The following is a 26,433-nucleotide window of genomic DNA, read 5'->3' as shown; positions in this document are numbered from 1 at the left end:
GTCCTTTACTCCCTGGTATGTCTTGTCCTACAATATCTTTGTTTTCTCTGATCATTTGTGCCAGGGGTTCTATACAGATCACATATAGGATTGCTGATAGAGGACACCCTTGCCTCACCCCTGACCTTATCTTTATTTCTTTTGTCAGGTCCCCATTTATTATACACTTACTTTTTATACTTTGGTACAATACTTTTATCCACTCTATACATCTTTCCGGGCAGCCTACTTTTTTTAACATTTTGAACATAAAAGTATGTGATATCCTATCAAAGGCCTTTTCAAAATCTAAATTTACCAACATCATGCGCGTCTTTCTTTCCCTTGCTAACTCTATATTATCCCTTATCATTATTAGTCCATCCGTAAGTCTTCGACCTTCTACTGCACATAGCTGGTCGGAGTGTATTATCTGGTCCAAGCCCATCTTCAGTCTTGTTGCTATACATCTGCTGAATAATTTCACGTCTGTATTCAGCAGTGTAATGGGCCTCCAATTCTTTAAATCTATTTTGCCATTTCCCTTATAAATCAATGTTATTAGCCCACATTTAAAACTCTCAGGTAGCTCTTTTCTGTATTCAATATCCTGTATAGTTTCTACCAAATCTGGTCCTATCATTTCCCAAAATGTTCTATAAAATTCCACCGGTAGACCATCCTCTCCGGGGGATTTTCCACTTTGACATGCTGACAGGCTTTTATTCAAATCGTCCAAGGTAATGTCTTTGCTCATCTCTTCTTGTCCCCATTTTATGTTCTTTGCGTAATTTAGTATGTCCTCCATTTCAGTTTCATTTACTTCTTTGTCATTAAAAAGTTCTTCATAATATTCATGGACTATATCTTTTATCTTCCCCGCGTCCTCCTCTTCTTTACCCTTTGAGTCTTTCAGTTTACTTATTACATCAGTTTTGCTCATTATTTTATTAAAGAAGTATTTTGTACACTTTTCCCCTTCTTCAATCTCTTTTGTTTTACTTCGTATTATCATACCTCTACTCCTTTCCCTCGCAATTTCCATCATTTGTGCTTTGATTTCTCTTATTTCTTTACCATAATTTAGTCCCTGTTGGTTTAAAATATGGTATCTTTGCAATCTCTTCTGTAATCCATTTATCACTCTCATTTCTTTTTCTTTTTTCCTTTTCCCCATCTTACAAAAAAAGGCTTTAGTTCTCTTTTTTATCATCTCCCACCAATCTGCTTTATGTTCAAACATGTCCTGTAAGGTTCTCCATCCTAAATATTGTTCTATAAAATCTTTTTTTACTTCCTCATCCTCCAAAAGTTTACAATTCAATTTCCATACCCCCTTTCCCACCGTTATCCCTTCTTCTACATCCCCCACCCCGATCAGCATACAATGGTCTGAGAAAAACACCGGTCTTATTTCTTTCTTTCTCATTGCTATTCCTCTAGAAAATATATAGTCTATCCTAGCTGCTCTTGTTCTATCGTCACTAAACCATGTCAAGTTTTCCTTTTTTTGTGATTGCCCAAAACAATCTATCAGTCTAAATTGTCTTATTACCTCATTTAGTTTATGTGAGGTTTTGTCTAATTTATTATCTTCCTCAGGACTTTTCCTGTCTCCTTTATTTATTATGCAGTTGAAGTCCCCCCCTACTATTAGTGGCATCCTTCCTAGCATATGCTCTTCCAAGTTTTCAAACAGTGTTAACCTTTCATCTTTATTATTTGGTGCATAGACATTTATAATTTTATACCTAACACCCTTTCCTTCGATTACTGCCATCAGTGCTCTTCCATTCTCTATTATTTCACTGTCTTTTATGCAGAAGTTCTTATTGTTCACTAATATTGCGACCCCATCATTTCTGTTTTCATTTGAGCCGCTCCATACTGAATGATTTGGCCACATTTCCTTCCACCTCCTATAATGATTGCAATACATTTAAAAGCATTCCTGTAATAAAAGTATATCTTCTTCACATGTTTTTAAATATGATAAAACCGTTTGTGCTCTTAAATCTGTTTTAATGCCTCTTACATTCACTGTTGCTATCTTTATTTGCATTTAGAAAGATAGTGTTAGAGCACACCCAAGCTAAGCATCATCCAAGTTATTTAATATTTTCTTTCATCTGATGTTGGGCCAAGGTTACCTTATACTGTTTGTTCCATCACCTTTTTTTACCCTGTCTTTATCCTCTTTCTCCTCTTCCCTGGCTTTATATCGTTCCCTTTTCCCTTGCTCCAGCTCTTGTACTGTGTTGGTTTCTTCAGAATTATCTTTTGGACTTGTGTTGGTTTTTTCAGAATTATCTTTTGGACTTGACTGACCTAATAATGGAAGAAAAGATGTTTCATTGGGAGAGTCTGATGGAAAGATTCTAGATTCCTGCAAAGATTCATCTGATACCACATCATCCCTTCCTCTTTTTCCCTCTGGAATGGGACTTTGAGGTAAAGAGTCCTCAGCTGGTCTTTTAGCAGTTTGTATTACTGGTCTCTGTTCTTCTTTTTCCTTCTCCGTAATTTGTAACACCTGTCCCTGATGTTCTCCCTGTTCTTCAGTTAATTGTTTTTCAAGCTCCGCCCCCTTTTCCTCCTCTGTCATTGGTTCCTCTAGTAACTCACCAAGCTCTTCTGCAGGTGCCTCCACTTCCCTCCTAATTAAGTCATCTTGTTTTCCCTTGCCCGCCTGATAAGAACAGATACTACACTTGATCTTAGCCAAAAGGCCGAGAAGCGATAACAGTGACTCCTAGCTGGATCGTGGGCCTCGCTGACCACAGATCACAGTGTAGTGGTGACTTGGAGCAGACATCGGCCACTTTGCACCTCCGCCCACACAAAGGTTAGGGTAAGCAGCCCTAAATAGTTTACTGCTGTCTAAATAGTGATGCAGTCAGAAGCAGATATGAGAGGGATTCAAAGAACAATTTCGACCCATCCACTTGCAATTTGAAAGGCCACAAAAGAGCTTTTATTACATTGCACAACCAAACAGAGGCATAGCCAAGAGGCAAAGCCTGGCAAAAATTGCTTATGCTCATTAATGTCACTCTCCACGGAAGTCTTCAGTAAAAGACGAAAGGATTATGTGGACTGAAGAGAAACCAGAGTACATGTTGCTTTATTGTCCTCATAATCCAGACAGCAAGCGGGCCTAGCTGTTTTTGTTACGGTGAACCTTCCTGGAACAAAATCAGGAGCCCGGCCCAGTCTAATTTATTTCCATGCCTTATCTAGTTTCGGTTTTAAAGAAAGTTCTTAGCCATACTTATCCCTTGTTTTTCCACGAGGACAAGAAGTGTGAGCCCTGACTCGTTGTCTACTTGGATGACCGGTTTATGCATTGTTCGGACTTTGGCAAGTAAAGGCCGATTTGTTGTAAAACTTTCAAAGAAATACTTCCCACACAACTGTGTCCAGTGCTCATTGCAGACATGTTTAATTGTGCCAGAATGCTCTTTTTCACCTCCGTGGCAGGGCATTGAAATTTTATACAGGCTCTTAGAAACCTTGTGCCTTGTATAATTTGTGGGATTGATTTTCCACAACATCAGAGAGTGCACCACTCCCAGCTGCACTGCAGCGCTAGGTCGATGCGTGGGGTGAAGAGAGCAAGCTCCTCTTTCAACCCCTTAATACAAAAATTCTGTTTAATATGTCGTCCTCATATAGAGGACATATCAGATATTAAACTGATAAGAAAAGATACTACACTTGATCTTAGCCAAAAGGCCGAGAAGCGATAACAGTGACTCCTAGCTGGATCGTGGGCCTCGCTGACCACAGATCACAGTATAGTGGTGACTTGGAGCAGACATCGGCCCCTTTGCACCTCCGCCCACGCAAAGGTTAGGGTAAGCAGCCCTAAATAGTTTACTGCTGTCTAAATAGTGATGCAGTCAGAAGCAGATATGAGAGGGATTCAAAGAACAATTTTGACCCATCCACTTGCAATTTGAAAGGCCACACAAGAGCTTTTATTACATTGCACAACCAAACAGAGGCATAGTCAAGAGGCAGAGCCTGGCAAAAATTGCTTATGCTCATTAATGTCACTCTCCACGGAAGTCTTTAGTAAAAGGCGAAAGACTTAGGCGGGCTGAAGAGAAACCAGAGTACATGTTGCTTTATTGTCCTCATAATCCAGACAGCAAGCGAGCCTAGCTGTTTTTGTTACGGTGAACCTTCCTGGAACAAAATCAGGAGCCCGGCCCAGTCTAATTTATTTCCATGCCTTATCTAGTTTCGGTTTTAAAGAAAGTTCTTAGCCATACTTATCCCTTGTTTTTCCACGAGGACAAGAAGTGTGAGCCCTGACCCGTTGTCTACTTGGATGACCGGTTTATGCATTGTTCGGACTTTGGCAAGTAAAGGCCGATTTGTTGTAAAACTTTCAAAGAAATACTTCCCAAACAACTGTGCCCAGTGCTCATTGCAGACATTGTTGCGAGTCCCACATGCCAAAGACAGTGGCAAGTACGGGGTCAAAAGGTGAGCCATACTGGTCTGGCTTGTGCGAGCAAAATCAGCCAGTCAACAGGAGCTGGGCTGCAGGTCAAAAAACTGTGGTCAGAAACAAGGGTCACACAAGGGTCACAGGGACAAGAGGACAGAACTGGGCGAAGGGTCAGGAGACTGACCCCACCTCTTTGCCCCACCCCTGGCTTGGAAAGATGGGATTGGAGGAGAACAGAATGAAGACAAGCCCATCAGATCCAGAAGCCCTCTCGGGAACATTGGAGAGAAACTGAAGAATGCTGCAAAAGATGATGCAATGACCTGTGTTAAGAAGGAAAATGACACCAAATGTTTTGTGTTGAGCTACAAAGTGTGTATCTGGTAAATGACCCCTTGACCTTAAGCTGGTCCAGGAAGGGTATATAAGAACAGCTCTGAACAGCAGAGAGGGATTGAGAGATTCGACAGCAGCTGGGGCAGAGGACAAGAAGAGACAGAGCAGATTTGGAGGGGTCATCCCCCGTCCTGCTGGATGGGGGATGACAGGCAGTTTTTTGGAGAGAAGCAGAGCTAGACAAGTGAGTTCTTGGGGAGATTCTGAGAAGACAAGAGCTGGTGTAAACTAACTCTTATTTAATCATTTTGAACTAATTCCTCCGTGGGGGATAGCAGTTGTTTTTTCATCTACCCATTTTTGTATTTTGATTTTGTAATAAACCTTTTTTGAAAAAGAAACATAATCCTGATTCTTTCAGGTTTTCTCTAAAGCTTCACGAGTGGGGGCTCTGATCATTAATTGCACAGAGGTAAGCACATTAATTATGGGTTCTGGAATTATCAGGACTTACTTTACGGTTTGTGACAGATTAATATAAAGAAACCTTAAGATAACGGGATTGCTTAAAAAGAAGTGAGCTACTACAGAAGGAAAGGTCTTACATATTATTTCACCTTTAAAATAAAAGATATGATTCTAACTTAGGACGCCCAAACCAGGATCTAATACCATAATACTCACCGACATCCCCATCGAACCCTGATGGATGCACCGTCTCATAAGTTCTAACGGAACTGGGTTTTAAAGGAACCGGTAAATGAGACGGGCACGCGACAACATGTTTAATTGTGCCAGAATGCTCTTTTTCACCTCCGTGGCTGGGCATTGAAATTTTATACAGGCTCTTAGAAACCTTGTGCCTTGTATAATTTGTGAGATTGCTTTTCCACATCAGAGAGTGCACCACTCCTAGCTGCACTGCAGCGCTAGGTCGATGCGTGGGGTGAAGAGAGCAAGCTCCTCTTTCAACCCCTTAATACATAAATTCTGTTTAATATGTCGTCCTCATATAGAAGACATATCAGATATTAAACTGATAAGAACAGATACTACACTTGATCTTAGCCAAAAGGCCGAGAAGCGATAACAGTGACTCCTAGCTGGATCGTGGGCCTCGCTGACCACAGATCACAGTGTAGTGGTGACTTGGAGCAGACATCAGCGACTTTGCACCTCCGCCCACGCAAAGGTTAGGGTAAGCAGCCCTAAATAGTTTACTGCTGTCTAAATAGTGATGCAGTCAGAAGCAGATATGAGAGGGATTCAAAGAACAATTTCAACCCATCCACTTGCAATTTGAAAGGCCACACAAGAGCTTTTATTACATTGCACAACCAAACAGAGGCATAGCCAAGAGGCAGAGCCTGGCAAAAATTGCTTATGCTCATTAATGTCACTCTCCACAGAAGTCTTTAGTAAAAGGCGAAAGACTTATGCGGACTGAAGAGGAACCAGAGTACATGTTGCTTTATTGTCCTCATAATCCAGACAGCAAGCGGGCCTAGCTGTTTTTGTTACAGTGAACCTTCCTGGAACAAAATCAGGAGCCCGGCCCAGTCTAATTTATTTCCATGCCTTACCTAGTTTCGGTTTTAAAGTAAGTTCTTAGCCATACTTATCCCTTGTTTTTGCACGAGGACAAGAAGTGTGAGCCCTGACCCGTTGTCTACTTGGATGACCGGTTTTTGCATTGTTCGGACTTTGGCAAGTAAAGGCCGATTTGTTGTAAAACTTTCAAAGAAATACTTCCCACACAAGTGTGCCCAGTGTTTCATTGCAGACATGTTTAATAGTGCGAGAATGCTCTTTTTCACCTCCATGGCTGGGCATTGAAATTTTATACAGGCTCTTAGAAACCTTGTGCCTTGTATAATTTGTGGGATTGCTTTTCCACAACATCAGAGAGTGCACCACTCCCAGCTGCACTGCAGTGCTAGGTCAATGCTTGGGGTGAAGAGAGCAAGCTCCTCGTTCAACACCTTAATACAAAAATCTGTTTAATATGTCGTCCTCATATAGAGGACATATCAGATATTAAACTGATAAGAACAGATACTACACTTGATCTTAGCCAAAAGGCCGAGAAGCGATAACAGTGACTCCTAGCTGGATCATGGGCCTCGCTGACCACAGATCACAGTGTAGTGGTGACTTGGAGCAGACATCGGCCACTTTGCACCTCCGCCCACGCAAAGGTTAGGGTAAGCAGCCCTAAATAGTTTACTGCTGTCTAAATAGTGATGCAGTCAGACGCAGATATGAGAGGGTTTCAAAGAACAATTTCGACCCATCCACTTGCAATTTGAAAGGCCACACAAGAGCTTTTATTACATTGCACAACCAAACAGAGGCATAGCCAAGAGGCAAAGCCTGGCAAAAATTGCTTATGCTCATTAATGTCACTCTCCACGGAAGTCTTTAGTAAAAGGCGAAAGACTTATGCGGACTGAAGAGGAACCAGAGTACATGTTGCTTTACTGTCCTCATAATCCAGACAGCAAGCGGGCCTAGCTGTTTTTGTTACGGTGAACCTTCCTGGAACAAAATCAGGAGCCCGGCCCAGTCTAATTTATTTCCATGCCTTATCTAGTTTCGGTTATAAAGAAAGTTCTTAGCCATCCTTATCCCTTGTTTTTCCAAGAGGACAAGAAGTGTGAGCCCTGACCCGTTGTCTACTTGGATGACCGGTTTATGCATTGTTCGGACTTTGGCAAGTAAAGGCCGATTTCTTGTAAAACTTTCAAAGAAATACTTCCCACACAACTGTGCCCAGTGTTCATTGCAGACATGTTTAATAGTGCGAGAATGCTCTTTTTCACCTCCGTGGCTGGGCATTGAAATTTTATACAGGCTCTTAGAAACCTTGTGCCTTGCATAATTTGTGGGATTGATTTTCCTCAACATCAGAGAGTGCACCACTCCCAGCTGCACTGCAGTGCTAGGTCGATGCTTGGGGTGAAGAGAGCAAGCTCCTCGTTCAACACCTTAATACAAAAATCTGTTTAATATGTCGTCCTCATATAGAGGACATATCAGATATTAAACTCATAAGAACAGATACTACACTTGATCTTAGCCAAAAGGCCGAGAAGCGATAACAGTGACTCCTAGCTGGATCGTGGGCCTCGCTGACCACAGATCACAGTGTAGTGGTGACTTGGAGCAGACATCGGCCACTTTGCACCTCCGCCCACGCAAAGGTTAGGGTAAGCAGCCCTAAATAGTTTACTGCTGTCTAAATAGTGATGCAGTCAGAAGCAGATATGAGAGGGATTCAAAGAACAATTACGACCCATCCACTTGCAATATGAAAGGCCACACAAGAGCTTTTATTACATTGCACAACCAAACAGAGGCATAGCCAAGGGGCAGAGCCTGGCAAAAATTGCTTATGCTCATTAATGTCACTCTCCACGGTAGTCTTTAGTAAAAAGCAAAAGACTTATGCGGACTGAAGAGAAACCACAGTACAAGTTGCTTTATTGTCCTCATAATCCAGACAGCAAGCGGGCCTAGCTGTTTTTGTTACGGTGAACCTTCCTGGAACAAAATCAGGAGCCCGGCCCAGTCTAATTTATTTCCATGCCTTATCTAGTTTCGGTTTTAAAGAAAGTTCTTAGCCATACTTATCCCTTGTTTTTCCACGAGGACAAGAAGTGTGAGCCCTGACCCGTTGTCTACTTGGATGACCGGTTTATGCATTGTTCGGACTTTGGCAAGTAAAGGCCGATTTGTTGTAAAACTTTCAAAGAAATACTTCCTACACAACTGTGTCCAGTGCTCATTCCAGACATGTTTAATTGAGCCAGAATTCTCTTTTTCACCTCTGTGGCTGGGCATTGAAATTTTATACAGGCTCTTAGAAACCTTGTGCCTTGTATAATTTGTGAGATTGCTTTTCCACATCAGAGAGTGCACCACTCCCAGCTGCACTGCAGCGCTAGGTCGATGCGTGGGGTGAAGAGAGCAAGCTCCTCTTTCAACCCCTTAATACAAAAATTCTGTTTAATATGTCGTCCTCATATAGAGGAAATATCAGATATTAAACTGATAAGAACAGATACTACACTTGATCTTAGCCAAAAGGCCGAGAAGCGATAACAGTGACTCCTAGCTGGATCGTGGGCCTCGCTGACCACAGATCACAGTGTAGTGGTGACTTGGAGCAGACATCGGCCACTTTGCACCTCCGCCCACGCAAAGGTTAGGGTAAGCAGCCCTAAATAGTTTACTGCTGTCTAAATAGTGATGCAGTCAGAAGCAGATATGAGAGGGATTCAAAGAACAATTTCGACCCATCCACTTGCAATTTGAAAGGCCACACAAGAGCTTTTATTACATTGCACAACCAAACAGAGGCATAGCCAAGAGGCAAAGCCTGGCAAAAATTGCTTATGCTCATTAATGTCACTCTCCACGGAAGTCTTTAGTAAAAGGCGAAAGACTTATGCGGTCTGAAGAGGAACCAGAGTCCATGTTGCTTTACTGTCCTCATAATCCAGACAGCAAGCGGGCCTAGCTGTTTTTGTTACGGTAAACCTTCCTGGAACAAAATCAGGAGCCCGGCCCAGTCTAATTTATTTCCATGCCTTATCTAGTTTCGGTTTTAAAGAAAGTTCTTAGCCATACTTATCCCTTGTTTTTCCACGAGGACAAGAAGTGTGAGCCCTGACCCGTTGTCTACTTGGATGACCGTTTTATGCATTGTTCGGACTTTGGCAAGTAAAGGCCGATTTCTTGTAAAACTTTCAAAGAAATACTTCCCACACAACTGTGCCCAGTGTTCATTGCAGACATGTTTAATAGTGCGAGAATGCTCTTTTTCACCTCCGTGGCTGGGCATTGAAATTTTATACAGGCTCTTAGAAACCTTGTGCCTTGTATAATTTGTGGGATTGATTTTCCACAACATCAGAGAGTGCACCACTCCCAGCTGCACTGCAGTGCTAGGTCGATGCTTGGGGTGAAGAGAGCAAGCTCCTCGTTCAACACCTTAATACAATAATCTGTTTAATATGTCGTCCTCATATAGAGGACATATCAGATATTAAACTCATAAGAACAGATACTACACTTGATCTTAGCCAAAAGGCCGAGAAGCGATAACAGTGACTCCTAGCTGGATCGTGGGCCTCGCTGACCACAGATCACAGTGTAGTGGTGACTTGGAGCAGACATCGGCCACTTTGCACCTCCGCCCACGCAAAGGTTAGGGTAAGCAGCCCTAAATAGTTTACTGCTGTCTAAATAGTGATGCAGTCAGAAGCAGATATGAGAGGGATTCAAAGAACAATTTCGACCCATCCACTTCCAATTTGAAAGGCCAAACGAGAGCTTTTATTACATTGCACAACCAAACAGAGGCATAGCCAAGGGGCAGAGCCTGGCAAAAATTGCTTATGCTCATTAATGTCACTCTCCACGGTAGTCTTTAGTAAAAAGCGAAAGACTTATGCGGACTGAAGAGAAACCACAGTACAAGTTGCTTTATTGTCCTCATAATCCAGACAGCAAGCGGGCCTAGCTGTTTTTGTTACGGTGAACCTTCCTGGAACAAAATCAGGAGCCCGGCCCAGTCTAATTTATTTCCATGCCTTATCTAGTTTCGGTTTTAAAGAAAGTTCTTAGCCATACTTATCCCTTGTTTTTCCACGAGGACAAGAAGTGTGAGCCCTGACCCGTTGTCTACTTGGATGACCGGTTTATGCATTGTTCGGACTTTGGCAAGTAAAGGCCGATTTGTTGTAAAACTTTCAAAGAAATACTTCCTACACAACTGTGTCCAGTGCTCATTCCAGACATGTTTAATTGTGCCAGAATTCTCTTTTTCACCTCTGTGGCTGGGCATTGAAATTTTATACAGGCTCTTAGAAACCTTGGTCCTTGTATAATTTGTGAGATTGCTTTTCCACATCAGAGAGTGCACCACTCCCAGCTGCACTGCAGCGCTAGGTCGATGCGTGGGGTGAAGAGAGCAAGCTCCTCTTTCAACCCCTTAATACAAAAATTCTGTTTAATATGTCGTCCTCATATAGAGGACATATCAGATATTAAACTGATAAGAACAGATACTACACTTGATCTTAGCCAAAAGGCCGAGAAGCGATAACAGTGACTCCTAGCTGGATCGTGGGCCTCGCTGACCACAGATCACAGTGTAGTGGTGACTTGGAGCAGACATCGGCCACTTTGCACCTCCGCCCACGCAAAGGTTAGGGTAAGCAGCCCTAAATAGTTTACTGCTGTCTAAATAGTGATGCAGTCAGAAGCAGATATGAGAGGGATTCAAAGAACAATTTCGACCCATCCACTTGCAATTTGAAAGGCCACACAAGAGCTTTTATTACATTGCACAACCAAACAGAGGCATAGCCAAGAGGCAAAAATTGCTTATGCTCATTAATGTCACTCTCCACGGAAGTCTTTAGTAAAAGGCGAAAGACTTATGCGGACTGAAGAGGAACCAGAGTACATGTTGCTTTACTGTCCTCATAATCCAGACAGCAAGCGGGCCTAGCTGTTTTTGTTACGGTGAACCTTCCTGGAACAAAATCAGGAGCCCGGCCCAGTCTAATTTATTTCCATGCCTTATCTAGTTTCGGTTTTAAAGAAAGTTCTTAGCCATACTTATCCCTTGTTTTTCCACGAGGACAAGAAGTGTGAGCCCTGACCCGTTGTCTACTTGGATGACCGGTTTATGCATTGTTCGGACTTTGGCAAGTAAAGGCCGATTTGTTGTAAAACTTTCAAAGAAATACTTCCTACACAACTGTGCCCAGTGCTCATTCCAGACATGTTTAATTGTGCCAGAATTCTCTTTTTCACCTCTGTGGCTGGGCATTGAAATTTTATACAGGCTCTTAGAAACCTTGTGCCTTGTATAATTTGTGAGATTGCTTTTCCACATCAGAGAGTGCACCAATCCCAGCTGCACTGCAGCGCTAGGTCGATGCGTGGGGTGAAGAGAGCAAGCTCCTCTTTCAACCCCTTAATACAAAAATTCTGTTTAATATGTCGTCCTCATATAGAGGACATATCAGATATTAAACTGATAAGAACAGATACTACACTTGATCTTAGCCAAAAGGCCGAGAAGCGATAACAGTGACTCCTAGCTGGATCGTGGGCCTCGCTGACCACAGATCACAGTGTAGTGGTGACTTGGAGCAGACATCGGCCACTTTGCACCTCCGCCCACGCAAAGGTTAGGGTAAGCAGCCCTAAATAGTTGACTGCTGTCTAAATAGTGATGCAGTCAGAAGCAGATATGAGAGGGATTCAAAGAACAATTTCGACCCATCCACTTGCAATTTGAAAGGCCACACAAGAGCTTTTATTACATTGCACAACCAAACAGAGGCATAGCCAAGAGGCAAAGCCTGGCAAAAATTGCTTATGCTCATTAATGTCACTCTCCACAGAAGTCTTTAGTAAAAGGCGAAAGACTTATGCGGACTGTAGAGGAACCAGAGTACATGTTGCTTTATTGTCCTCATAATCCAGACAGCAAGCGGGCCTAGCTGTTTTTGTTACGGTGAACCTTCCTGGAACAAAATCAGGAGCCCGGCCCAGTCTAATTTATTTCCATGCCTTATCTAGTTTCGGTTTTAAAGAAAGTTCTTAGCCATACTTATCCCTTGTTTTTCCACAAGGACAAGAACTGTGAGCCCTGACCCGTTGTCTACTTGGATGACCGGTTTATGCATTGTTCGGACTTTGGCAAGTAAAGGCCGATTTCTTGTAAAACTTTCAAAGAAATACTTCCCACACAACTGTGCCCAGTGTTCATTGCAGACATGTTTAATAGTGCGAGAATGCTCTTTTTCACCTCCGTGGCTGGGCATTGAAATTTTATACAGGCTCTTAGAAACCTTGTGCCTTGTATAATTTGTGGGATTGATTTTCCACAACATCAGAGAGTGCACCACTCCCAGCTGCACTGCAGCGCTAGGTCGATGCTTGGGGTGAAGAGAGCAAGCTCCTCATTCAACCCCTTAATACAAAAAATCTGTTTAATATGTTGTCCTCATATAGAGGACATATCAGATATTAAACTGATAAGAACAGATACTACACTTGATCTTAGCCAAAAGGCCGAGAAGCGATAACAGTGACTCCTAGCTGGATCGTGGGCCTCGCTGACCACAGATCACAGTGTAGTGGTGACTTGGAGCAGACATCGGCCACTTTGCACCTCCGCCCACGCAAAGGTTAGGGTAAGCAGCCCTAAATAGTTTACTGCTGTCTAAATAGTGATGCAGTCAGAAGCAGATATGAGAGGGATTCAAAGAACAATTTCGACCCATCCACTTGCAATTTGAAAGGCCACGCATGAGCTTTTATCACATTGCACAACCAAACAGAGGCATAGCCAAGAGGCAAAGCCTGGCATAAATTGCTTATGCTCATTAATGTCACTTTCCATGGAAGTCTTTAGTAAAAGGCGAAAGACTTATGCGGATTGAAGAGAAACCAGAGTACATGTTGCTTTATTGTCCTCATAATCCAGACAGCAAGCGAGCCTAGCTGTTTTTGTTACGGTGAACCTTCCTGGAACAAAATCAGGAGCCCGGCCCAGTCTAATTTATTTCCATGCCTTATCTAGTTTCGGTTATAAAGAAAGTTCTTAGCCATCCTTATCCCTTGTTTTTCCAAGAGGACAAGAAGTGTGAGCCCTGACCCGTTGTCTACTTGGATGACCGGTTTATGCATTGTTCGGACTTTGGCAAGTAAAGGCCGATTTGTTGTAAAACTTTCAAAGAAATACTTCCAAAACAACTGTGTCCAGTGCTCATTGCAGACATGTTTAATTGTGCCAGAATGCTCTTTTTCACCTCCGTGGCTGGGCATTGAAATTTTATACAGGCTCTTAGAAACCTTGTGCCTTGTATAATTTGTGAGAATGCTTTTCCACATCAGAGAGTGCACCACTCCCAGCTGCACTGCAGCGCTAGGTCGATGCGTGGGATGAAGAGAGCAAGCTCCTCTTTCAACCCCTTAATACAAAAATTCTTTTTAATATGTTGTCCTCATATAGAGGACATATCAGATATTAAACTGATAAGAACAGATACTACACTTGATCTTAGCCAAAAGGCCGAGAAGCGATAACAGTGACTCCTAGCTGGATCGTGGGCCTCGCTGACCACAGATCACAGTGTAGTGGTGACTTGGAGCAGACATCAGCCACTTTGCACCTCCGCCCACGCAAAGGTTAGGGTAAGCAGCCCTAAATAGTTTACTGCTGTCTAAATAGTGATGCAGTCAGAAGCAGATATGAGTGGGATTCAAAGAACAATTTCGACCCATCCACTTGCAATTTGAAAGGCCACACAAGAGCTTTTATCACATTGCACAACCAAACAGAGGCATAGCCAAGAGGCAAAGCCTGGCAAAAATTGCTTATGCTCATTAATGTCACTCTCCACGGAAGTCTTTAGTAAAAGGCGAAAGACTTATGCGGACTGAAGAGGAACCAGAGTACATGTTGCCTTATTGTCCTCATAATCCAGACAGCAAGCGGGCCTAGCTGTTTTTGTTACGGTGAACCTTCCTGGAACAAAATCAGGAGCCCGGCACAGTCTAATTTATTTCCATGCCTTATCTAGTTTCGGTTTTAAAGAAAGTTCTTAGCCATACTTATCCCTTGTTTTTCCACAAGGACAAGAAGTGTGAGCCCTGACCCGTTGTCTACTTGGATGACCGGTTTATGCATTGTTCGGACTTTGGCAAGTAAAGGCAGATTTCTTGTAAAACTTTCAAAGAAATACTTCCCACACAACTGTGCCCAGTGTTCATTGCAGACATGTTTAATAGTGCGAGAATGCTCTTTTTCACCTCCGTGGCTGGGCATTGAAATTTTATACAGGCTCTTAGAAACCTTGTGCCTTGTATAATTTGTGGGATTGATTTTCCACAACATCAGAGAGTGTACCAATCCCAGCTGCACTGCAGTGCTAGGTCGATGACTGGGGTGAAGAGAGCAAGCTCTTCGTTTAACACCTTAATACAAAAAATCTGTTTAATATGTCGTCCTCATATAGAGGACATATCAGATATTAAACTGATAAGAACAGATACTACACTTGATCTTAGCCAAAAGGCCGAGAAGCGATAACAGTGACTCCTAGCTGGATCGTGGGCCTCGCTGACCACAGATCACAGTGTAGTGGTGACTTGGAGCAGACATCGGCCACTTTGCACCTCCGCCCACGCAAAGGTTAGGGTAAGCAGCCCTAAATAGTTTACTGCCGTCTAAATAGTGATGCAGTCAGAAGCAGATATGAGAGGGATTCAAAGAACAATTTCGACCCATCCACTTGCAATTTGAAAGGCCACACAAGAGCTTTTATTACATAGCACAACCAAACAGAGGCATAGCCAAGAGGAAGAGCCTGGCAAAAATTGCTTATGCTCATTAATGTCACTCTCCACGGTAGTCTTTAGTAAAAGGCGAAAGACTTATGCAGACTGAAGAGAAACCACAGTACAAGTTGCTTTATTGTCCTCATAATCCAGACAGCAAGCGGGCCTAGCTGTTTTTGTTACGGTGAACCTTCCTGGAACAAAATCAGGAGCCCGGCCCAGTCTAATTTATTTCCATGCCTTATCTAGTTTCGGTTTTAAAGAAAGTTCTTAGCCATACTTATCCCTTGTTTTTCCACGAGGACAAGAAGTGTGAGCCCTGACCCGTTGTCTACTTGGATGACCGGTTTATGCATTGTTCGGACTTTGGCAAGTAAAGGCCGATTTGTTGTAAAACTTTCAAAGAAATACTTCCTACACAACTGTGCCCAGTGCTCATTCCAGACATGTTTAATTGTGCCAGAATTCTCTTTTTCACCTCTGTGGCTGGGCATTGAAATTTTATACAGGCTCTTAGAAACCTTGTGCCTTGTATAATTTGTGAGATTGCTTTTCCACATCAGAGAGTGCACCAATCCCAGCTGCACTGCAGCGCTAGGTCGATGCGTGGGGTGAAGAGAGCAAGCTCCTCTTTCAACCCCTTAATACAAAAATTCTGTTTAATATGTCGTCCTCATATAGAGGACATATCAGATATTAAACTGATAAGAACAGATACTACACTTGATCTTAGCCAAAAGGCCGAGAAGCGATAACAGTGACTCCTAGCTGGATCGTGGGCCTCGCTGACCACAGATCACAGTGTAGTGGTGACTTGGAGCAGACATCGGCCACTTTGCACCTCCGCCCACGCAAAGGTTAGGGTAAGCAGCCCGAAATGGTTTACTGCTGTCTAAATAGTGATGCAGTCTGAAGCAGATATGAGAGGGATTCAAAGAACAATTTCGACTCATCCACTTGCAATTTGAAAGGCCACACAAGAGCTTTTATTACATTGCACAACCAAACAGAGGCAGAGCCAAGAGGCAGAGCCTGGCAAAAATTGCTTATGCTCATTAATGTCACTCTCCACGGAAGTCTTTAGTAAAAGGCGAAAGACTTATGCGGACTGAAGAGAAACCAGAATACAAGTTGCTGTATTGTCCTCATAATCCAGACAGCAAGCGGGCCTAGCTGTTTTTGTTACGGTGAACCTTCCTGGAACAAAATCAGGAGCCCGGCCCAGTCTAATTTATTTCCATGCCTCATCAAGTTTCGGTTTTAAAGAAAGTTCTTAGCCATACTTATCCCTTGTTTTTCCACGAGGACAAGAAGTGTGACCCCTGACCCGTTGTCTACTTGGATGACCGGTTTATGCATTGTTGGGACTTTGGCAAGTAAAGGCCGATTGTTTGTAAAACTTTCAAAGAAATACTTCCCACACAACTGAGCCCAGTGCTTCTTGCAGACATGTTTAAATGTGCCAGAATGCTCTTTTTCACCTCCTTGGCTTAGCATTGAAATTTTATACAGTCTCTCAGAAACCTTGTGCCTTGTATAAGTTGTGGGATTGCTTTTCCAAAACATCAGAGAGTGCACCACTCCCAGCTGCACTGCAGCGCTAGGTCGATGCGTGGGGTGAAGAGAGCAAGCTCCTCTTTCAACCCCTTAATACAAAAAATCTCTTTAATATGTCGTCCTCATATAGAGGACATATCAGATATTAAACTGATAAGAACAGATACTACACTTGATCTTAGCCAAAAGGCCGAGAAGCGATAACAGTGACTCCTAGCTGGATCGTGGGCCTCGCTGACCACAGATCACAGTGTAGTGGTGACTTGGAGCAGACATCGGCCACTTTGCACCTCCGCCCACACAAAGGTTAGGGTAAGCAGCCCTAAATAGTTTACTGCTGTCTAAATAGTGATGCAGTCAGAAGCAGATATGAGAGGGATTCAAAGAACAATTTCGACCCATCCACTTGCAATTTGAAAGGCCACACAAGAGCTTTTATTACATTGCACAACCAAACAGAGGCATAGCCAAGGGGCAGAGCCTGGCAAAAATTGCTTATGCTCATTAATGTCACTCTCCATGGAAGTCTTCAGTAAAAGGCGAAAGGATTATGTGGACTGAAGAGAAACCAGAGTACATGTTGCTTTATAGTCCTCATAATCCAGACAGCAAGCGGGCCTAGCTGTTTTTGTTACGGTGAACCTTCGTGGAACAAAATCAGGAGCCCGGCCCAGTCTAATTTATTTCCATGCCTTATCTAGTTTCGGTTTTAAAGAAAGTTCTTAGCCATACTTATCCCTTGTTTTTCCACAAGGACAAGAAGTGTGAGCCCTGACCCGTTGTCAACTTGGATGACCGGTTTATGCATTGTTCGGACTTTGGCAAGTAAAGGCCGATTTGTTGTAAAACTTTCAAAGAAATACTTCCCGCACAACTGTGCCCAGTGCTCATTGCAGACATGTTTAATTGTGCCAGAATGCTCTTTTTCACCTCCGTGGCTGGGCATTGAAATTTTATACAGGCTCTTAGAAACCTTGTGCCTTGTATAATTTGTGGGATTGCTTTTCCACAACATCAGAGAGTGCACCACTCCCAGCTGCACTGCAGCGCTAGGTCGATGCTTGGGGTGAAGAGAGCAAGCTCCTCTTTCAACCCCTTAATACAAAAATTCTGTTTAATATGTCGTCCTCATATAGAGGACATATCTGATATTAAACTGATAAGAACAGATACTACACTTGATCTTAGCCAAAAGGCCGAGAAGCGATAACAGTGACTCCTAGCTGGATCGTGGGCCTCGCTGACCACAGATCACAGTGTAGTGGTGACTTGGAGCAGACATCGGCCACTTTGCACCTCCGCCCACGCAAAGGTTAGGGTAAGCAGCCCTAAATAGTTTACTGCTGTCTAAATAGTGATGCAGTCAGAAGCAGATATGAGAGGGATTCAAAGAACAATTTCGACCCATCCACTTGCAATTTGAAAGGCCACACAAGAGCTTTTATTACATTGCACAACCAAACAGAGGCATAGCCAAGAGGCAAAGCCTGGCAAAAATTGCTTATGCTCATTAATGTCACTCTCCACAGAAGTCTTTAGTAAAAGGCGAAAGACTTATGCGGACTGTAGAGGAACCAGAGTACATGTTGCTTTATTGTCCTCATAATCCAGACAGCAAGCGGGCCTAGCTGTTTTTGTTACGGTGAACCTTCCTGGAACAAAATCAGGAGCCCGGCCCAGTCTAATTTATTTCCATGCCTTATCTAGTTTCGGTTTTAAAGAAAGTTCTTAGCCATACTTATCCCTTGTTTTTCCACAAGGACAAGAAGTGTGAGCCCTGACCCGTTGTCTACTTGGATGACCGGTTTATGCATTGTTCGGACTTTGGCAAGTAAAGGCCGATTTGTTGTATTACTTTCAAAGAAATACTTCCCACACAACTGTGCCCAGTGCTTCTTGCAGACATGTTTAATTGTGCCAGAATGCTCTTTTTCACCTCCGTGGCTGGGCATTGAAATTTTATACAGGCTCTTAGAAACCTTGTGCCTTGTATAATTTGTGGGATTGCTTTTCCACAACATCAGAGAGTGCACCACTCCCAGCTGCACTGCAGCGCTAGGTCGATGCATGGGGTGAAGAGAGCAAGCTCCTCTTTCAACCCCTTAATACAAAAATTCTGTTTAATATGTCGTCCTCATATAGAGGACATATCTGATATTAAACTGATAAGAACAGATACTACACTTGATCTTAGCCAAAAGGCCGAGAAGCGATAACAGTGACTCCTAGCTGGATCGTGGGCCTCGCTGACCACAGATCACAGTGTAGTGGTGACTTGGAGCAGACATCGGCCACTTTGCACCTCCGCCCACGCAAAGGTTAGGGTAAGCAGCCCTAAATAGTTTACTGCTGTCTAAATAGTGATGCAGTCAGAAGCAGATATGAGAGGGATTCAAAGAACAATTTCGACCCATCCACTTGCAATTTGAAAGGCCACACAAGAGCTTTTATTACATTGCACAACCAAACAGAGGCATAGCCAAGAGGCAAAGCCTGGCAAAAATTGCTTATGCTCATTAATGTCACTCTCCACGGAAGTCTTTAGTAAAAGGCGAAAGACTTATGCGGACTGAAGAGGAACCAGAGTACATGTTGCTTTATTGTCCTCATAATCCAGACAGCAAGCGGGCCTAGCTGTTTTTGTTACGGTGAACCTTCCTGGAACAAAATCAGGAGCCCGGCCCAGTCTAATTTATTTCCATGCCTTATCTAGTTTCGGATTTAAAGAAAGTTCTTAGCCATACTTATCCCTTGTTTTTCCACGAGGACAAGAAGTGTGAGCCCTGACCCGTTGTCTACTTGGATGACCGGTTTATGCATTGTTCGGACTTTGGCAAGTAAAGGCCGATTTGTTGTAAAACTTTCAAAGAAATACTTCCTACACAACTGTGCCCAGTGCTCATTCCAGACATGTTTAATTGTGCCAGAATTCTCTTTTTCACCTCTGTGGCTGGGCATTGAAATTTTATACAGGCTCTTAGAAACCTTGTGCCTTGTATAATTTGTGAGATTGCTTTTCCACATCAGAGAGTGCACCAATCGCAGCTGCACTGCAGCGCTAGGTCGATGCGTGGGGTGAAGAGAGCAAGCTCCTCTTTCAACCCCTTAATACAAAAATTCTGTTTAATATGTCGTCCTCATATAGAGGACATATCAGATATTAAACTGATAAGAACAGATACTACACTTGATCTTAGCCAAAAGGCCGAGAAGCGATAACAGTGACTCCTAGCTGGATCGTGGGCCTCGCTGACCACAGATCACAGTGTAGTGGTGACTTGGAGCAGACATCGGCCACTTTGCACCTCCGCCCACGCAAAGGTTAGGGTAAGCAGCCCTAAATAGTTTACTGCTGTCTAAATAGTGATGCAGTCAGAAGCAGATATGAGAGGGATTCAAAGAACAATTTCGACCCATCCACTTGCAATTTGAAAGGCCACACAAGAGCTTTTATTACATTGCACAACCAAACAGAGGCATAGCCAAGAGGCAAAGCCTGGCAAAAATTGCTTATGCTCATTAATGTCACTCTCCACAGAAGTCTTTAGTAAAAGGCGAAAGACTTATGCGGACTGTAGAGGAACCAGAGTACATGTTGCTTTATTGTCCTCATAATCCAGACAGCAAGCGGGCCTAGCTGTTTTTGTTACGGTGAACCTTCCTGGAACAAAATCAGGAGCCCGGCCCAGTCTAATTTATTTCCATGCCTTATCTAGTTTCGGTTTTAAAGAAAGTTCTTAGCCATACTTATCCCTTGTTTTTCCACAAGGACAAGAAGTGTGAGCCCTGACCCGTTGTCTACTTGGATGACCGGTTTATGCATTGTTCGGACTTTGGCAAGTAAAGGCCGATTTGTTGTATTACTTTCAAAGAAATACTTCCCACACAACTGTGCCCAGTGCTTCTTGCAGACATGTTTAATTGTGCCAGAATGCTCTTTTTCACCTCCGTGGCTGGGCATTGAAATTTTATACAGGCTCTTAGAAACCTTGTGCCTTGTATAATTTGTGGGATTGCTTTTCCACAACATCAGAGAGTGCACCACTCCCAGCTGCACTGCAGCGCTAGGTCGATGCATGGGGTGAAGAGAGCAAGCTCCTCTTTCAACCCCTTAATACAAAAATTCTGTTTAATATGTCGTCCTCATATAGAGGACATATCTGATATTAAACTGATAAGAACAGATACTACACTTGATCTTAGCCAAAAGGCCGAGAAGCGATAACAGTGACTCCTAGCTGGATCGTGGGCCTCGCTGACCACAGATCACAGTGTAGTGGTGACTTGGAGCAGACATCGGCCACTTTGCACCTCCGCCCACGCAAAGGTTAGGGTAAGCAGCCCTAAATAGTTTACTGCTGTCTAAATAGTGATGCAGTCAGAAGCAGATATGAGAGGGATTCAAAGAACAATTTCGACCCATCCACTTGCAATTTGAAAGGCCACACAAGAGCTTTTATTACATTGCACAACCAAACAGAGGCATAGCCAAGAGGCAAAGCCTGGCAAAAATTGCTTATGCTCATTAATGTCACTCTCCACGGAAGTCTTTAGTAAAAGGCGAAAAACTTATGCGGACTGAAGAGGAACCAGAGTACATGTTGCTTTATTGTCCTCATAATCCAGACAGCAAGCGGGCCTAGCTGTTTTTGTTACGGTGAACCTTCCTGGAACAAAATCAGGAGCCCGGCCCAGTCTAATTTATTTCCATGCCTTATCTAGTTTCGGTTTTAAAGAAAGTTCTTAGCCATACTTATCCCTTGTTTTTCCACGAGGACAAGAAGTGTGAGCCCTGACCCGTTGTCTACTTGGATGACCGGTTTATGCATTGTTCGGACTTTGGCAAGTAAAGGCCGATTTGTTGTAAAACTTTCAAAGAAATACTTCCTACACAACTGTGCCCAGTGCTCATTCCAGACATGTTTAATTGTGCCAGAATTCTCTTTTTCACCTCTGTGGCTGGGCATTGAAATTTTATACAGGCTCTTAGAAACCTTGTGCCTTGTATAATTTGTGAGATTGCTTTTCCACATCAGAGAGTGCACCAATCGCAGCTGCACTGCAGCGCTAGGTCGATGCGTGGGGTGAAGAGAGCAAGCTCCTCTTTCAACCCCTTAATACAAAAATTCTGTTTAATATGTCGTCCTCATATAGAGGACATATCAGATATTAAACTGATAAGAACAGATACTACACTTGATCTTAGCCAAAAGGCCGAGAAGCGATAACAGTGACTCCTAGCTGGATCGTGGGCCTCGCTGACCACAGATCACAGTGTAGTGGTGACTTGGAGCAGACATCGGCCACTTTGCACCTCCGCCCACGCAAAGGTTAGGGTAAGCAGCCCTAAATAGTTTACTGCTGTCTAAATAGTGATGCAGTCAGAAGCAGATATGAGAGGGATTCAAAGAACAATTTCGACCCATCCACTTGCAATTTGAAAGGCCACACAAGAGCTTTTATTACATTGCACAACCAAACAGAGGCATAGCCAAGAGGCAAAGCCTGGCAAAAATTGCTTATGCTCATTAATGTCACTCTCCACAGAAGTCTTTAGTAAAAGGCGAAAGACTTATGCGGACTGTAGAGGAACCAGAGTACATGTTGCTTTATTGTCCTCATAATCCAGACAGCAAGCGGGCCTAGCTGTTTTTGTTACGGTGAACCTTCCTGGAACAAAATCAGGAGCCCGGCCCAGTCTAATTTATTTCCATGCCTTATCTAGTTTCGGTTTTAAAGAAAGTTCTTAGCCATACTTATCCCTTGTTTTTCCACAAGGACAAGAAGTGTGAGCCCTGACCCGTTGTCTACTTGGATGACCGGTTTATGCATTGTTCGGACTTTGGCAAGTAAAGGCCGATTTCTTGTAAAACTTTCAAAGAAATACTTCCCACACAACTGTGCCCAGTGTTCATTGCAGACATGTTTAATAGTGCGAGAATGCTCTTTTTCACCTCCGTGGCTGGGCATTGAAATTTTATACAGGCTCTTAGAAACCTTGTGCCTTGTATAATTTGTGGGATTGATTTTCCACAACATCAGAGAGTGCACCACTCCCAGCTGCACTGCAGCGCTAGGTCGATGCTTGGGGTGAAGAGAGCAAGCTCCTCATTCAACCCCTTAATACAAAAAATCTGTTTAATATGTTGTCCTCATATAGAGGACATATCAGATATTAAACTGATAAGAACAGATACTACACTTGATCTTAGCCAAAAGGCCGAGAAGCGATAACAGTGACTCCTAGCTGGATCGTGGGCCTCGCTGACCACAGATCACAGTGTAGTGGTGACTTGGAGCAGACATCGGCCACTTTGCACCTCCGCCCACGCAAAGGTTAGGGTAAGCAGCCCTAAATAGTTTACTGCTGTCTAAATAGTGATGCAGTCAGAAGCAGATATGAGAGGGATTCAAAGAACAATTTCGACCCATCCACTTGCAATTTGAAAGGCCACACAAGAGCTTTTATTACATTGCACAACCAAACAGAGGCATAGCCAAGAGGCAAAGCCTGGCATAAATTGCTTATGCTCATTAATGTCACTTTCCATGGAAGTCTTTAGTAAAAGGCGAAAGACTTATGCGGATTGAAGAGAAACCAGAGTACATGTTGCTTTATTGTCCTCATAATCCAGACAGCAAGCGAGCCTAGCTGTTTTTGTTACGGTGAACCTTCCTGGAACAAAATCAGGAGCCCGGCCCAGTCTAATTTATTTCCATGCCTTATCTAGTTTCGGTTATAAAGAAAGTTCTTAGCCATCCTTATCCCTTGTTTTTCCAAGAGGACAAGAAGTGTGAGCCCTGACCCGTTGTCTACTTGGATGACCGGTTTATGCATTGTTCGGACTTTGGCAAGTAAAGGCCGATTTGTTGTAAAACTTTCAAAGAAATACTTCCAAAACAACTGTGTCCAGTGCTCATTGCAGACATGTTTAATTGTGCCAGAATGCTCTTTTTCACCTCCGTGGCTGGGCATTGAAATTTTATACAGGCTCTTAGAAACCTTGTGCCTTGTATAATTTGTGAGAATGCTTTTCCACATAAGAGAGTGCACCACTCCCAGCTGCACTGCAGCGCTAGGTCGATGCGTGGGATGAAGAGAGCAAGCTCCTCTTTCAACCCCTTAATACAAAAATTCTTTTTAATATGTTGTCCTCATATAGAGGACATATCAGATATTAAACTGATAAGAACAGATACTACACTTGATCTTAGCCAAAAGGCCGAGAAGCGATAACAGTGACTCCTAGCTGGATCGTGGGCCTCGCTGACCACAGATCACAGTGTAGTGGTGACTTGGAGCAGACATCAGCCACTTTGCACCTCCGCCCACGCAAAGGTTAGGGTAAGCAGCCCTAAATAGTTTACTGCTGTCTAAATAGTGAAGCAGTCAGAAGCAGATATGAGTGGGATTCAAAGAACAATTTCGACCCATCCACTTGCAATTTGAAAGGCCACACAAGAGCTTTTATCACATTGCACAACCAAACAGAGGCATAGCCAAGAGGCAAAGCCTGGCAAAAATTGCTTATGCTCATTAATGTCACTCTCCACGTAAGTCTTTAGTAAAAGGCGAAAGACTTATGCGGACTGAAGAGGAACCAGAGTACATGTTGCCTTATTGTCCTCATAATCCAGACAGCAAGCGGGCCTAGCTGTTTTTGTTACGGTGAACCTTCCTGGAACAAAATCAGGAGCCCGGCCCAGTCTAATTTATTTCCATGCCTTATCTAGTTTCGGTTTTAAAGAAAGTTCTTAGCCATACTTATCCCTTGTTTTTCCACAAGGACAAGAAGTGTGAGCCCTGACCCGTTGTCTACTTGGATGACCGGTTTATGCATTGTTCGGACTTTGGCAAGTAAAGGCAGATTTCGTGTAAAACTTTCAAAGAAATACTTCCCACACAACTGTGCCCAGTGTTCATTGCAGACATGTTTAATAGTGCGAGAATGCTCTTTTTCACCTCCGTGGCTGGGCATTGAAATTTTATACAGGCTCTTAGAAACCTTGTGCCTTGTATAATTTGTGGGATTGATTTTCCACAACATCAGAGAGTGCACCAATCCCAGCTGCACTGCAGTGCTAGGTCGATGCTTGGGGTGAAGAGAGCAAGCTCTTCGTTCAACACCTTAATACAAAAAATCTGTTTAATATGTCGTCCTCATATAGAGGACATATCAGATATTAAACTGATAAGAACAGATACTACACTTGATCTTAGCCAAAAGGCCGAGAAGCGATAACAGTGACTCCTAGCTGGATCGTGGGCCTCGCTGACCACAGATCACAGTGTAGTGGTGACTTGGAGCAGACATCGGCCACTTTGCACCTCCGCCCACGCAAAGGTTAGGGTAAGCAGCCCTAAATAGTTTACTGCTGTCTAAATAGTGATGCAGTCAGAAGCAAATATGAGAGGGATTCAAAGAACAATTTCGACCCATCCACTTGCAATTTGAAAGGCCACACAAGAGCTTTTATTACATAGCACAACCAAACAGAGGCATAGCCAAGAGGAAGAGCCTGGCAAAAATTGCTTATGCTCATTAATATCACTCTCCACGGTAGTCTTTAGTAAAAGGCGAAAGACTTATGCAGACTGAAGAGAAACCACAGTACAAGTTGCTTTATTGTCCTCATAATCCAGACAGCAAGCGGGCCTAGCTGTTTTTGTTACGGTGAACCTTCCTGGAACAAAATCAGGAGCCCGGCCCAGTCTAATTTATTTCCATGCCTTATCTAGTTTCGGTTTTAAAGAAAGTTCTTAGCCATACTTATCCCTTGTTTTTCCACAAGGACAAGAAGTGTGAGCCCTGACCCGTTGTCTACTTGGATGACCGGTTTATGCATTGTTCGGACTTTGGCAAGTAAAGGCCGATTTCTTGTAAAACTTTCAAAGAAATACTTCCCACACAACTGTGCCCAGTGTTCATTGCAGACATGTTTAATAGTGCGAGAATGCTCTTTTTCACCTCCGTGACTGGGCATTGAAATTTTATACAGGCTCTTAGAAACCTTGTGCCTTGTATAATTTGTGGGATTGATTTTCCACAACATCAGAGAGTGCACCACTCCCAGCTGCACTGCAGCGCTAGGTCGATGCTTGGGGTGAAGAGAGCAAGCTCCTCATTCAACCCCTTAATACAAAAAATCTGTTTAATATGTTGTCCTCATATAGAGGACATATCAGATATTAAACTGATAAGAACAGATACTACACTTGATCTTAGCCAAAAGGCCGAGAAGCGATAACAGTGACTCCTAGCTGGATCGTGGGCCTCGCTGACCACAGATCACAGTGTAGTGGTGACTTGGAGCAGACATCGGCCACTTTGCACCTCCGCCCACGCAAAGGTTAGGGTAAGCAGCCCTAAATAGTTTACTGCTGTCTAAATAGTGATGCAGTCAGAAGCAGATATGAGAGGGATTCAAAGAACAATTTCGACCCATCCACTTGCAATTTGAAAGGCCACGCATGAGCTTTTATTACATTGCACAACCAAACAGAGGCATAGCCAAGAGGCAAAGCCTGGCATAAATTGCTTATGCTCATTAATGTCACTTTCCATGGAAGTCTTTAGTAAAAGGCGAAAGACTTATGCGGATTGAAGAGAAACCAGAGTACATGTTGCTTTATTGTCCTCATAATCCAGACAGCAAGCAAGCCTAGCTGTTTTTGTTACGGTGAACCTTCCTGGAACAAAATCAGGAGCCCGGCCCAGTCTAATTTATTTCCA

At 43.3% G+C, this 26,433-nt stretch overlaps 45 non-coding genes and 1 pseudogene across 45 annotated transcripts; all 46 read right to left on the bottom strand.

The window, feature by feature from the left end:
• Positions 1-2,614: 2,614 nt before the first annotated feature.
• LOC139062947 (U2 spliceosomal RNA) lies at positions 2,615-2,720 on the bottom strand (annotated as a pseudogene).
• Positions 2,721-2,980: 260 nt separating this feature from the next.
• On the bottom strand, positions 2,981-3,095 carry LOC139063056 (U5 spliceosomal RNA). Its single transcript, XR_011516601.1, has one exon. It is a non-coding gene; the product is annotated as a U5 spliceosomal RNA (small nuclear RNA).
• Positions 3,096-3,534: 439 nt separating this feature from the next.
• Positions 3,535-3,726, bottom strand: LOC139062908 (U2 spliceosomal RNA). Its single transcript, XR_011516449.1, has one exon. It is a non-coding gene; the product is annotated as a U2 spliceosomal RNA (small nuclear RNA).
• Positions 3,727-3,988: 262 nt separating this feature from the next.
• LOC139062995 (U5 spliceosomal RNA) lies at positions 3,989-4,101 on the bottom strand. Its single transcript, XR_011516535.1, has one exon. It is a non-coding gene; the product is annotated as a U5 spliceosomal RNA (small nuclear RNA).
• Positions 4,102-5,670: 1,569 nt separating this feature from the next.
• LOC139062896 (U2 spliceosomal RNA) lies at positions 5,671-5,862 on the bottom strand. Its single transcript, XR_011516437.1, has one exon. It is a non-coding gene; the product is annotated as a U2 spliceosomal RNA (small nuclear RNA).
• A 260-nt stretch (positions 5,863-6,122) lies between these two features.
• LOC139062993 (U5 spliceosomal RNA) lies at positions 6,123-6,237 on the bottom strand. The gene has a single exon (XR_011516533.1). It is a non-coding gene; the product is annotated as a U5 spliceosomal RNA (small nuclear RNA).
• Positions 6,238-6,677: 440 nt separating this feature from the next.
• LOC139062886 (U2 spliceosomal RNA) lies at positions 6,678-6,868 on the bottom strand. Its single transcript, XR_011516427.1, has one exon. It is a non-coding gene; the product is annotated as a U2 spliceosomal RNA (small nuclear RNA).
• A 260-nt stretch (positions 6,869-7,128) lies between these two features.
• LOC139062963 (U5 spliceosomal RNA) lies at positions 7,129-7,243 on the bottom strand. Its single transcript, XR_011516503.1, has one exon. It is a non-coding gene; the product is annotated as a U5 spliceosomal RNA (small nuclear RNA).
• Positions 7,244-7,682: 439 nt separating this feature from the next.
• LOC139062920 (U2 spliceosomal RNA) lies at positions 7,683-7,873 on the bottom strand. The gene has a single exon (XR_011516461.1). It is a non-coding gene; the product is annotated as a U2 spliceosomal RNA (small nuclear RNA).
• A 260-nt stretch (positions 7,874-8,133) lies between these two features.
• On the bottom strand, positions 8,134-8,248 carry LOC139063046 (U5 spliceosomal RNA). The gene has a single exon (XR_011516591.1). It is a non-coding gene; the product is annotated as a U5 spliceosomal RNA (small nuclear RNA).
• Positions 8,249-8,684: 436 nt separating this feature from the next.
• Positions 8,685-8,876, bottom strand: LOC139062893 (U2 spliceosomal RNA). Its single transcript, XR_011516434.1, has one exon. It is a non-coding gene; the product is annotated as a U2 spliceosomal RNA (small nuclear RNA).
• Positions 8,877-9,136: 260 nt separating this feature from the next.
• LOC139062953 (U5 spliceosomal RNA) lies at positions 9,137-9,251 on the bottom strand. Its single transcript, XR_011516493.1, has one exon. It is a non-coding gene; the product is annotated as a U5 spliceosomal RNA (small nuclear RNA).
• A 439-nt stretch (positions 9,252-9,690) lies between these two features.
• Positions 9,691-9,881, bottom strand: LOC139062928 (U2 spliceosomal RNA). The gene has a single exon (XR_011516469.1). It is a non-coding gene; the product is annotated as a U2 spliceosomal RNA (small nuclear RNA).
• A 260-nt stretch (positions 9,882-10,141) lies between these two features.
• On the bottom strand, positions 10,142-10,256 carry LOC139063045 (U5 spliceosomal RNA). The gene has a single exon (XR_011516590.1). It is a non-coding gene; the product is annotated as a U5 spliceosomal RNA (small nuclear RNA).
• A 436-nt stretch (positions 10,257-10,692) lies between these two features.
• Positions 10,693-10,884, bottom strand: LOC139062865 (U2 spliceosomal RNA). The gene has a single exon (XR_011516405.1). It is a non-coding gene; the product is annotated as a U2 spliceosomal RNA (small nuclear RNA).
• A 254-nt stretch (positions 10,885-11,138) lies between these two features.
• LOC139062988 (U5 spliceosomal RNA) lies at positions 11,139-11,249 on the bottom strand. Its single transcript, XR_011516528.1, has one exon. It is a non-coding gene; the product is annotated as a U5 spliceosomal RNA (small nuclear RNA).
• Positions 11,250-11,685: 436 nt separating this feature from the next.
• On the bottom strand, positions 11,686-11,877 carry LOC139062855 (U2 spliceosomal RNA). Its single transcript, XR_011516396.1, has one exon. It is a non-coding gene; the product is annotated as a U2 spliceosomal RNA (small nuclear RNA).
• A 260-nt stretch (positions 11,878-12,137) lies between these two features.
• On the bottom strand, positions 12,138-12,252 carry LOC139063000 (U5 spliceosomal RNA). The gene has a single exon (XR_011516539.1). It is a non-coding gene; the product is annotated as a U5 spliceosomal RNA (small nuclear RNA).
• Positions 12,253-12,691: 439 nt separating this feature from the next.
• On the bottom strand, positions 12,692-12,883 carry LOC139062842 (U2 spliceosomal RNA). The gene has a single exon (XR_011516383.1). It is a non-coding gene; the product is annotated as a U2 spliceosomal RNA (small nuclear RNA).
• A 260-nt stretch (positions 12,884-13,143) lies between these two features.
• On the bottom strand, positions 13,144-13,258 carry LOC139063010 (U5 spliceosomal RNA). Its single transcript, XR_011516551.1, has one exon. It is a non-coding gene; the product is annotated as a U5 spliceosomal RNA (small nuclear RNA).
• A 436-nt stretch (positions 13,259-13,694) lies between these two features.
• Positions 13,695-13,886, bottom strand: LOC139062851 (U2 spliceosomal RNA). Its single transcript, XR_011516392.1, has one exon. It is a non-coding gene; the product is annotated as a U2 spliceosomal RNA (small nuclear RNA).
• A 260-nt stretch (positions 13,887-14,146) lies between these two features.
• On the bottom strand, positions 14,147-14,261 carry LOC139062962 (U5 spliceosomal RNA). The gene has a single exon (XR_011516502.1). It is a non-coding gene; the product is annotated as a U5 spliceosomal RNA (small nuclear RNA).
• Positions 14,262-14,700: 439 nt separating this feature from the next.
• On the bottom strand, positions 14,701-14,892 carry LOC139062923 (U2 spliceosomal RNA). Its single transcript, XR_011516464.1, has one exon. It is a non-coding gene; the product is annotated as a U2 spliceosomal RNA (small nuclear RNA).
• A 260-nt stretch (positions 14,893-15,152) lies between these two features.
• Positions 15,153-15,267, bottom strand: LOC139063036 (U5 spliceosomal RNA). Its single transcript, XR_011516581.1, has one exon. It is a non-coding gene; the product is annotated as a U5 spliceosomal RNA (small nuclear RNA).
• Positions 15,268-15,703: 436 nt separating this feature from the next.
• Positions 15,704-15,895, bottom strand: LOC139062854 (U2 spliceosomal RNA). Its single transcript, XR_011516395.1, has one exon. It is a non-coding gene; the product is annotated as a U2 spliceosomal RNA (small nuclear RNA).
• Positions 15,896-16,155: 260 nt separating this feature from the next.
• On the bottom strand, positions 16,156-16,270 carry LOC139062968 (U5 spliceosomal RNA). Its single transcript, XR_011516508.1, has one exon. It is a non-coding gene; the product is annotated as a U5 spliceosomal RNA (small nuclear RNA).
• A 439-nt stretch (positions 16,271-16,709) lies between these two features.
• Positions 16,710-16,901, bottom strand: LOC139062867 (U2 spliceosomal RNA). Its single transcript, XR_011516407.1, has one exon. It is a non-coding gene; the product is annotated as a U2 spliceosomal RNA (small nuclear RNA).
• Positions 16,902-17,161: 260 nt separating this feature from the next.
• On the bottom strand, positions 17,162-17,276 carry LOC139063060 (U5 spliceosomal RNA). Its single transcript, XR_011516605.1, has one exon. It is a non-coding gene; the product is annotated as a U5 spliceosomal RNA (small nuclear RNA).
• Positions 17,277-17,715: 439 nt separating this feature from the next.
• LOC139062917 (U2 spliceosomal RNA) lies at positions 17,716-17,907 on the bottom strand. The gene has a single exon (XR_011516458.1). It is a non-coding gene; the product is annotated as a U2 spliceosomal RNA (small nuclear RNA).
• A 260-nt stretch (positions 17,908-18,167) lies between these two features.
• On the bottom strand, positions 18,168-18,282 carry LOC139062999 (U5 spliceosomal RNA). Its single transcript, XR_011516538.1, has one exon. It is a non-coding gene; the product is annotated as a U5 spliceosomal RNA (small nuclear RNA).
• A 439-nt stretch (positions 18,283-18,721) lies between these two features.
• On the bottom strand, positions 18,722-18,913 carry LOC139062915 (U2 spliceosomal RNA). Its single transcript, XR_011516456.1, has one exon. It is a non-coding gene; the product is annotated as a U2 spliceosomal RNA (small nuclear RNA).
• Positions 18,914-19,173: 260 nt separating this feature from the next.
• LOC139062961 (U5 spliceosomal RNA) lies at positions 19,174-19,288 on the bottom strand. The gene has a single exon (XR_011516501.1). It is a non-coding gene; the product is annotated as a U5 spliceosomal RNA (small nuclear RNA).
• Positions 19,289-19,724: 436 nt separating this feature from the next.
• Positions 19,725-19,916, bottom strand: LOC139062899 (U2 spliceosomal RNA). Its single transcript, XR_011516440.1, has one exon. It is a non-coding gene; the product is annotated as a U2 spliceosomal RNA (small nuclear RNA).
• Positions 19,917-20,176: 260 nt separating this feature from the next.
• LOC139062997 (U5 spliceosomal RNA) lies at positions 20,177-20,291 on the bottom strand. Its single transcript, XR_011516537.1, has one exon. It is a non-coding gene; the product is annotated as a U5 spliceosomal RNA (small nuclear RNA).
• Positions 20,292-20,730: 439 nt separating this feature from the next.
• LOC139062914 (U2 spliceosomal RNA) lies at positions 20,731-20,922 on the bottom strand. Its single transcript, XR_011516455.1, has one exon. It is a non-coding gene; the product is annotated as a U2 spliceosomal RNA (small nuclear RNA).
• Positions 20,923-21,182: 260 nt separating this feature from the next.
• Positions 21,183-21,297, bottom strand: LOC139062979 (U5 spliceosomal RNA). Its single transcript, XR_011516519.1, has one exon. It is a non-coding gene; the product is annotated as a U5 spliceosomal RNA (small nuclear RNA).
• A 436-nt stretch (positions 21,298-21,733) lies between these two features.
• Positions 21,734-21,925, bottom strand: LOC139062898 (U2 spliceosomal RNA). Its single transcript, XR_011516439.1, has one exon. It is a non-coding gene; the product is annotated as a U2 spliceosomal RNA (small nuclear RNA).
• Positions 21,926-22,185: 260 nt separating this feature from the next.
• On the bottom strand, positions 22,186-22,300 carry LOC139062996 (U5 spliceosomal RNA). Its single transcript, XR_011516536.1, has one exon. It is a non-coding gene; the product is annotated as a U5 spliceosomal RNA (small nuclear RNA).
• A 439-nt stretch (positions 22,301-22,739) lies between these two features.
• On the bottom strand, positions 22,740-22,931 carry LOC139062841 (U2 spliceosomal RNA). Its single transcript, XR_011516382.1, has one exon. It is a non-coding gene; the product is annotated as a U2 spliceosomal RNA (small nuclear RNA).
• Positions 22,932-23,191: 260 nt separating this feature from the next.
• LOC139063009 (U5 spliceosomal RNA) lies at positions 23,192-23,306 on the bottom strand. The gene has a single exon (XR_011516550.1). It is a non-coding gene; the product is annotated as a U5 spliceosomal RNA (small nuclear RNA).
• A 436-nt stretch (positions 23,307-23,742) lies between these two features.
• Positions 23,743-23,934, bottom strand: LOC139062850 (U2 spliceosomal RNA). The gene has a single exon (XR_011516391.1). It is a non-coding gene; the product is annotated as a U2 spliceosomal RNA (small nuclear RNA).
• A 260-nt stretch (positions 23,935-24,194) lies between these two features.
• LOC139062994 (U5 spliceosomal RNA) lies at positions 24,195-24,309 on the bottom strand. Its single transcript, XR_011516534.1, has one exon. It is a non-coding gene; the product is annotated as a U5 spliceosomal RNA (small nuclear RNA).
• Positions 24,310-24,748: 439 nt separating this feature from the next.
• LOC139062877 (U2 spliceosomal RNA) lies at positions 24,749-24,940 on the bottom strand. Its single transcript, XR_011516418.1, has one exon. It is a non-coding gene; the product is annotated as a U2 spliceosomal RNA (small nuclear RNA).
• A 260-nt stretch (positions 24,941-25,200) lies between these two features.
• Positions 25,201-25,314, bottom strand: LOC139063043 (U5 spliceosomal RNA). The gene has a single exon (XR_011516588.1). It is a non-coding gene; the product is annotated as a U5 spliceosomal RNA (small nuclear RNA).
• A 440-nt stretch (positions 25,315-25,754) lies between these two features.
• Positions 25,755-25,946, bottom strand: LOC139062840 (U2 spliceosomal RNA). Its single transcript, XR_011516381.1, has one exon. It is a non-coding gene; the product is annotated as a U2 spliceosomal RNA (small nuclear RNA).
• Positions 25,947-26,206: 260 nt separating this feature from the next.
• On the bottom strand, positions 26,207-26,321 carry LOC139063008 (U5 spliceosomal RNA). Its single transcript, XR_011516549.1, has one exon. It is a non-coding gene; the product is annotated as a U5 spliceosomal RNA (small nuclear RNA).
• Positions 26,322-26,433: the final 112 nt, after the last annotated feature.

Source organism: Nothobranchius furzeri, chromosome 14 (assembly GCF_043380555.1).
Source record: "Nothobranchius furzeri strain GRZ-AD chromosome 14, NfurGRZ-RIMD1, whole genome shotgun sequence".
NCBI classification, from domain to species: Eukaryota; Metazoa; Chordata; class Actinopteri; order Cyprinodontiformes; family Nothobranchiidae; genus Nothobranchius; species Nothobranchius furzeri.
This window is presented reverse-complemented; position numbering and strand designations above follow the sequence as displayed.